Here is an 8,965-nt window from a genome sequence, read left to right on the forward strand (position 1 = left end):
AATCCAACACTGAACCAGTTTCACGAAACTTAGCAAGCAGTTTGCTGACTGTAGCATGGGAGATGGGTGGTCTCGTAGGGTGTCTTGCATTGAAATCTGCTGCAATGACCCGGTTACTGTGTTCACCAGATATCAACACAATTTCGATCCGCTCCTCACGTGTTAACCTCTTTGACATGTCAAAGAGGTTAACACGTGAACAAAGAGAAACTTGTAAATAACCCATGAAATAATAAAGTTTCGTTGAAACCAAGCACACCATTGTTTTTCTTGTGACATTACCAATAAGTTTGATGTGTCACATGGCCCTCTTCCTATTGGAAAAACAAAAGTTGTATCCAAGATGGCCAACTTCTAAATGGCCACCATGGTCACCACCCATCTGGAGGAGTTTGCCCCCTCACATATACTAATGTGCCACAAACAGGACTTTAATATCACCACCCATTCCCATGTTATTACGGTGTATCCATATAAATAGCCCACCTGGTAGATAAGAGCCTCTAGGAGCCTAAGATGTGCCTATGTGCCAAGCTTGGCAGCTCAACTCATCACGGTCTAGGAAGAGTTGGCAGTCAACGAAACAAACTCACAGACAGAGATTTCCTGTTTCATAATAAAATGGTACCAACCCAAACAGCCAGAGAGATCTCCTATTCCTTATTGCTCATATTCAGACTTATTAAATTCATTACTTTGTTGTCATGGACAACAACTTTAACAAAGCTATTAAGATGCACAGGCTCTACTCCCATTATTGGTAAAAGACCAAAGTCAGAACAAGACAAACTGTTGATTAATGAACTCAGAGTTCAGATATCCATTAAGCTCTTTTTTTTCGTTTCTTAAAGCCTTTGAACGAATCTACTGCCTGGACTTGCTGAATAATTTTCAGCTGACAGACAATTCTGGTGTATTTGTTATTATTCTGAAGATGTGCGGATTCAAAAGTATCAAACTACCATGAACAAGATGTTGCTTTGAAATAGAGAAAACATTCAGTCAAAAGATTAGACCACATGTATTAAGCACTGTTAAGGGAGATGGACTGCTGTTGCGGTACTTCCACCTTAAAAGCAGTACTGAGCAAAGCAATTCAAGTGCAACAACTCTTACAATCACTTACAATAAGCGTGATTAGGAGGTTAATGAGGGAAAACTCTTACACCGTAGATTTCTTATATTTTCTGTGTGTGGATATTAAAAAGACATTATTAAGTACTTTAGTTTATAATGACTAATAAATAAGGTCTGACAGTATTGGTTCTGCTCATGAAGCTGTAGAAATCATGTTACTTTTGTTTTTTTACCCTTCACAATCTAGAACAGAGATTTATCTCAGCTTGTGTGTGAGGAGAAAGGGGCAGGTGTCTCTGTTTAAGAGACCCCAGGTAGTTGAAGGATTAAATAGACAGCTGATTCAGATTACAGGCACAGTCTGAAGTAATTAGAGCATCATGTGAAGGGTGATTTAGATATCAGTTATATGATTAGCTTTTTTGAATTGTAACAAGTCTATTTTATCTCAATAATTCTAATTTACAGATATGAGAAATGAGCAAATAAAGCATTGTTAGTTAGTTGGTTTGTTTTTTGTTTTTTAATAAGAGAAGCTTATAAGCTGATAAATTGTGTTGATAAGATGAGAAGGTCTGTTTTGTTTTCCCTGAAAGTTGGTGCAGCGTTAGATGAAAACCCTCGCTGTCTGTCCTGCTTTGCCCTCACTTCTTATCATCCTCCTCCCTTTCTGCTGACATTTTTCAGCTTTTCATACTCCCTGCTGTGCCTCGCTGGCTATGCCAGTGTTGTCATCCCATTGAGTTTCTATCTGCCTCTTCTCTGCCACCATCTGTTTCTGTCCTCTGCCTCTCTGTTGTCTCCCTCTTCCTCCCTGCTTGCTTTACCTCTCTGTCCCCTCTTTTCTCTCCATCTGTCTTTATTTTTCATCACCTCTGGATTGTCTGTACTCTACTTTTTCTTTGGTCTCTCAACATTTTTTTTGGCTCTCTGGTGCTGGGTTTTCTTTCTCTGTGTGTAATGCTTCTTCCCTGCATCCCCCTTTTCTCCCTTGTATTTTTTATACCATGTGATCAATTCCTTTGCCAGTTAGTGTTTGCTAATCCATGGCCTCAGTGCTCATCTATTTTTTCCTCTTTCTCCTCCTTACATAAACCCATTACAAGTCTCTGTAATACACAGAACCCCTCTTGCTTTCTTTGTGCAGACACTTTAACGCATGTGTAAATGTTTAAGCCTGATTCTGTTGCGCACTATCAGTTTTAACCAGATATTTATTTTCTCTCTTCCTCTCTCCGTCCCACAGAGTGATCATGCATAACTTAAAAAGTGTGAATGGAATGACATATTTTACTATCACAAAACCAGCCAAATGCTGTAATCCCATCTCTGTTTCTTATGAGCTGCAATGAAACACTTTCCCACAGCTAAGACAGCTGCATACAAACTTCCCTCCCACACCTCCCCACCTCTTTTCTTGTTGTCAGACATATAAGAACTAGGTCAGTAGGATGTTTGGCATCCCACATATACCCCATAAACATTCATAGACACACACATACTGCCGCTGACTAACAGCAGGGAACATGTGTCTTGTATCCCCATAACATAGCCGTCACTCCAGCACAACCTGCCTAATTAGTCCCACAGAGTGTGTACACACTGTCGACAATCAGCTAGTCTGTCTCTTATGTTGGTGCGTGGGCGTCTGCTCGAGTCAGCTTGTTGCACATTTGATGTCTTTAAAGATACTCTGGAGTTTCTTCCCCGAGTATGACATGCACTGTGTATAATGATGACCTGCAGTTTTTAAAACAGCGAAGCACTTGAAGCTTCTCATAGATATGGAAGTGCTAGATGTCCCCCACCTTTTCTCTAACAAATCTCACAAATCATTTTTAACTTATGTTCATGCACAGCAACAATCGCAGCATAAAATCCACCTATTCACACATAATTCATCAACATCCACATAATCATGACAGAAGTGGGGGTTTTTGTCTTATTGTGGGACTTTTATTTACTTGTTTGTAGCAAAATAATCAGAACCACGGTTTTTCTTCTTGAATCAAAGAAGAGCAGTGATTATTTTTATTGACGGAACAATGCAGTCTGTCCTCAGCTGTGTGTCCAGATCCATTCTTGCTATTGCTTACACAGCGTATATGAATATATGTGAATTTATATAAACATATGCGCTTTCCCCCTATATTTCCCTATAAATTTTGAGTAACTTTGTTTGTTGTTTTCATTCACCAGGGAGTGCTGTGTCCCTGAGTCAACACACTGCATTCTGGGATAGTCTGGAACCCTCTCCATGGGCTGTACCACCTGCTGACACACCTGGGGGCTCTGGAGGGGTTGTGTTGAATGAGGTAAAATTGTCTTTGCATTGATACCATGGTGAAAATTATTTTTTAAAAAGCATCTTCTGTTCTTTGCTATGTAATCTAGTTTCGTCTGTGCACGGCGACCCGCTGCGTATCGTGTTTTTAAGTTGCTAGAACTCAGGTTGTGCTTGACAACCTAGGACACAGTAGTTGGCTCATTACTGCTGAATCACAACTGACAAACTGCTATCACATTGTTATTTCAACCTAAAAGCTGTTAGTCTGCCATGGTTAATTTGATGTTATTAGTTCTGGCATCAAGGACTTTTCCAGATCAGTGTTTTCTCTTTGACTAAGAGTCCAGTTTTGCAATAAACCTGACATTCCAACTGCTGCACAGATGCGTGTTTAGCAAGGTTCAAATCAGCGACTTCTACATGTAAAAAACAACACACCAAAAACCACCTTTCATATGTGAGGTAAATGTACGGCTTGAGAAGGAATTGTTTGGTTTACAGCTTTGTTTGCATTGCATATGTATTATTAATGTTTTTCTTTCAGTATCTGCTATCTAATATTTCTCTACAAATAGAGCTGCTGTTCTTCACATTTCTTGAAAAGCACAGACTACAACTGCTTTGATTTTCTCTGAATTACTCACTGCGAAAGTGCTGTCTTTTTGTGGTAATATCGATCCCCAAAGGGGAAATTCTGTTTCGCTTCCTACCCTTACCGCAGGGAAGTAAGATGGCAGGGTCAGCTACAGAATAGCACCTTTGGAGCTGCTGCCGATTATCTCACTCACAGACATTTCAGTGAGGTCAAGGATTTGAACTCGGGTCTTCTGTTTGATGGATAGCCTCTCAGCTCACTATAAGCTGTTTTCCCAGTGAGTCACAAGGAGAGAAACAAGTTTTAAAGTAGAATATTTTAACTCCTTTTAAGCCTAGCTTTGGTAATCACATCTAGTAGAGATGCTTAAACACTGGTTTGAAGACAAAAAAAGTGAGCTGTACTGTCAGTAAGGCTGGTTCTTATACAGTATGTCATTGCTTTTTCTTTTTCTTTTTTTGGAGTAGAAAACATGTTCCTGCCTGTTTTTGTGATGCAGTGGCAGTAAGGGAATGCACTGTGGTCCACATCTCTATCCACCAGTTTACTGCTGCCTCAAAAAAATAAGAAAGAAAAAAAAAATCACATATACTGTAAGTACACATCCACGGAGAGAACAACAAACCCATTTACCCCACAGGGAGCAGCCAGCACGGCAGTTTCACTGCCTCTCTATGCTTTTGTATGTCTCTGTCTTCCTGCCTCCCTAACCCCCCCCCCCCCCCCCCTCCTTCCTTGAGTTAATTGAAACTCAAATAAATGAAGATTTATTAGCGTCATATTGATCAAAACATATTGTGTCCTAAAAAACGTCTCACTGCACTGCTTGTTGAAGAGTACAAATATGAATTTAGAAAATGTCCCTTTTCTTCTTCTTTTTCTGTAACGGTGTTGAAGTGCACACGGCTGTTATTTCCTCCTTCACACTATCACCCTTCTTGTCAAATCCAAACAGTAAAAATGTGTGAGTGCTCGTGAGTGTGGGTGAGAGAGAGTAAAGCAGAGAGACAGAGAGAGAGAGTGTCGGTGCTATTCTTGGCTGGTTGGGGAAGTCTTGGCTCCCTGGCGTATGGGAAAAGGGCTCTTGGCAAGTCTCGAACCGAGGCATTCCATTATGCTGTCCCCTTGAAACACACACAGACATGCAAACTTGTTTTTGCCACTTAAAAGGACGTCGCATTCACCAAAACTTACTCAAAGGAGATTTTAACCATAATCACTATGTGCTAAATCCAAATCGTTACATTCACAAAACATTAAGAATTTACCCTAAAATGTGATGGTTTACATTTCAGTTGTAGAAACACACCAGTAGCTTTCTAGTACTAGTACTTTATGCCCCGAGGCTCAAAGCTAGTTTCACTGTCACTCAGTTGCGCACACACGCAGACAGCATTCAGCACTCAGCACAATATCCTTCGAATCAATTGCCTAAGGAGTGGGAGGCTGTCTGCATGGCTTCTATCAGCTAATAGATCTCTCAACAGCCCTTTCTCTCTACCTCTGTTACTCGCTCTCTTTGTCCGTCTCACTGCAGCGCAAGTACAAGGTGACATCACTGTCTCGTTCACCGTCTCTCTTATCTTCTTTCTGCTTCGCCATCATTTACTTGTACTTTAATCCCGCTCCCCCACTCCTGGTCCCGGTGTCCATCTCTCCTGCCCTCTTTTTTTTTTTTTTTTTTTTTTTTTTTTACCCTCTTCTCTCTGTCCCTCCCTCTGTTTCTCTACCACTGCAAAGGCTTACATAACTGCAGTCAAACCCTCTGGTGTTCCAGGCAGAGATTGGGTTTGGCGTTGAAATGGGGTCATGGTCAGAGGGTGTTGTGTCTCAGGAGGACACGTACGACCATCCTGAAGGCAATTTGTGAGTGTTTGAGTGTGCGTGTGAGACTGGGGTTAGGGGGAGTCCCAATAAAGATAGTAAAACAAGGGTGTGTGTCTTTCTAAAACACGAGACAGCTGCATGCATACGGAAGCATATTGCACAGAAATAAGCTTGTTTTGCTAACTGCACACAATTTGCTGGTCTTTCAGTTTGTGTGTGTTTGTGTGTGTGAATAAAAACAAACCGAGAATAATGATGTTAAAAGAAAGTGACAGATTAGTTGGGAAAGTGAAGCAAGCAGTGACAAGCCTGTGTGGTCAGTCTGTCTGTTTCCTTTTTGTCATTCTAGCTTCAAAGTCTGAAGCAGTGGGAATGTTGGAGTGAACCAAATCCAACTCACTGTTTGTGCATACTTGAAGCTTTTTTCTTTACCACAATCTCTAAATATAAATTGCTTTGTCAGGTCAGGCGAAGTTGGAAAAATGAGATTGAAGCACTAACATAAACTTCAGTTATGGTATTTCTAGTGTAAGCTAGAAAGTCAAAGTAATTCTTTGGCTCGTATTATCAGCCAAGACGTTGTATATATAGCTGGGGAACAAATTGAAGGCCAGAAAAACCACATAAAGTACGTTGGCATGGTGCTTAAGGTCACTACAGCCCATCAGAACAACTTCAGTGTAGTGGTGTTTTGAAGATGGTGGTGGAAAGTGTTGCCTAAACACACAGTCGCATTTAAGAAATCTTGAAATGCCGTAGTTCCTTATCAACAAATAGGCAGAAATTGAAGCAGCCTTTAGAGTTTACACATGTAAAGACTTCCATTTCTTTGTTATGTGTGTCCATTGATGAAATCAATCAGTCCTGTGAGGTCTTTTCTTTGGAAAATGTTGAAATACAGTTACCCGCTAACTGCATGCTTTCTGTCTTAGTGAGAAAGTTTCCATCTTTATTTGTCTACGCACATATAACATTTAAAATGCAGCTTTATTTTCTGTTGCAGTATTTTCAGTTGATCACAGATTTGGAAAATAAAATATTATCCCTTTGTTACCAGCACAGAAAACCTTATTCCCTTCTGGGAGACTGAGAGGACAGAGCACAGCTATTTTCCATACTGTGCAGGGTAACATGAATGGAGGGATGTATGGATTTGTATGCTACGTTAAACTCTATTCTTTTCATCACACAAATTTTAGCCTCACAAGCAGGGATGCTGCTGGGCAGCATGCAGACACCTGTGGAGCGTGGAGCCTTTGTGTTTGTGAGAGTCTGCCTGTGGAATTTGTTTGTTTGGATGATTGCTGAGTACTGTACTGGCTCTGGTGTGCGCTGCACGTGTGTCCTGTTGAGTCTCAGGAGTGTTGGATGTGTGTTTGTGTAGAGCAGAGGACTTTGATGAATGTGTGCTCAAGCAGTGGCGCTGCCGCTCTGACATTTTTGTCCGTGTGCCTTTGAAAAGGTGGAACGCATTATTCATAGACAAGGACACATGCTGAGCAGCCGCTCACCTCTCCTTCATCCACAAAAGGCCTGCTGCCATGCCCATTCATGCCAATTAGTGCCAGTCTGCCTGTCTGTGTCCATTACAGCGGGCAGTTCACCTTCAGCGAACACAGCAGTATGGTTCTCTGTCCTAGATGTCGACACATGCAGCGACCATCCTAAAATCTGAGTGAATTCTTTTTTTTTTCTGTCAAGGAGGGAAAAAAATAAAGTGTATGTGCACTGACAAACAAATCCAGCCACATTATGTATTAATATTTGTCTGCTCAGCCATTCTGTTTAGTGCTGTGATCTCTGCAGCACCTCAGACTCGCGCACATGCACCTGTCAGCATAGTTCTCAGCCTGACATCAGATTTTGAAAGCTCTTACTCATGTCAGCGGAGTCTGATTTTTTTTTTCTTTTTCTTTTCTTTTTCGCATTTCTCCCACTTATATGAACAAATCATCAGATAAACATGGGCATCGCAAATTGACTTTTTGTGTGAAAAATGGAATGGAAGGAAGGAAATCGGTTTAATAAGAAAAACTCTGTCAGTCACACTCTACATATGTTACATTGTAGGAGATAATAAAAGAATTATAGAGCATAACTTTCTTCCCATCCAATTGGAAAATCTTATTTAGGGTGAGCTACTAAAATTCTTTATAGGTGCTGTTCACCTGCAAGCTACTTCTCAACCCACCTCCACTTCAGCTCTACAAAGTACAAAGCTTACCTGATGTATCTGACTAAAACACGCCTGCCACTGATTTGCTGTTGCTCTCCCCACCTAATGATTTGAATGTGTGCGGACAGAAGGGAGGGAATGCCCCCAGAACAGTGCCATATTGGCAAATTACTGCATCAGCTTTAACTATAGTGGTTCTGACTGAAAATTTTAATATGGGAAATTTTTTATTCTTTTCATCTTGAGTTTGATACCAGTAGAAGTACTAGTACAGGCCTATGGTACTTAGTGCATGATGTGTTGTTAGGTGGTTTCTAGGCAAAATACTGTCATCATAATACCATGCTCATTTAAAGTTTTGTGATAATAAATTTTATGTTTTTGTAATGAAATTAAAATTATTCTATGCTTTATAAGGCGCTTTGGATGAATAAATGCTAAAAAGCCTTTTAGCCTTATGTGATATAGATAAGAACCAGGTTCTTATCTATATCACATAAGTCAGGAAGGTACATTTTTAGCAATCTGCATGTCCATTGGGTACTCAACCTAGGTGCATGTTTTGGTTGTTCAACTCCTGATTGTGAAGCAGGAGTTCACGGGCAAACAAACTGATTATGTTTATTATAGTAAGATTTGTCAGCAAGACAAACATTTTTAAAATGCCTAAAACAAAAAGTAGTGAAGGAAAGTAATGAAGCAACCATGAGTAAACTTTAAAAACCTTTAAAAAACAAACAAAAACCCCCCCCAAACACACAGATTCAGTAAACCATTTCTTCATTATGTGAATATGAAAAAGTTTTTAGTTTTTTTGGTTTTTTACAATTTTTGTTGCTTCATTAGCTTAGTGCAGGGGTGCCAAACATCTGACCCATGAGCTAGAATTGGCCTGCCCAAAGGTCCAATCTGGCCCACTAGATGGCTTAGATTTTTTTACTGTATTTTCATTAGTTCTACTACCAAAACTACAAATACTACATATATGTGTGTATATATATGT

General features: G+C 40.2%; 1 protein-coding gene across 2 annotated transcripts in view; it reads left to right on the plus strand.

Annotated features, from left to right (window-relative positions):
• The window catches only part of atxn1a (ataxin 1a), a 98,094-nt gene that overhangs the window by 66,654 nt on the left and 22,475 nt on the right, over positions 1-8,965 (plus strand). For both annotated transcript variants that reach the window (XM_005728460.1, XM_005728461.1), the window contains exon 3: positions 3,277-3,392. The gene's annotated coding sequence lies outside the window, so the exon portion shown is untranslated. The remainder of the gene's footprint in view (positions 1-3,276; positions 3,393-8,965) is intronic.

Source organism: Pundamilia nyererei, unplaced genomic scaffold, assembly GCF_000239375.1.
Source record: "Pundamilia nyererei isolate P.nyererei 1_Seehausen unplaced genomic scaffold, PunNye1.0 scaffold00028, whole genome shotgun sequence".
NCBI lineage: Eukaryota > Metazoa > Chordata > Actinopteri > Cichliformes > Cichlidae > Pundamilia > Pundamilia nyererei.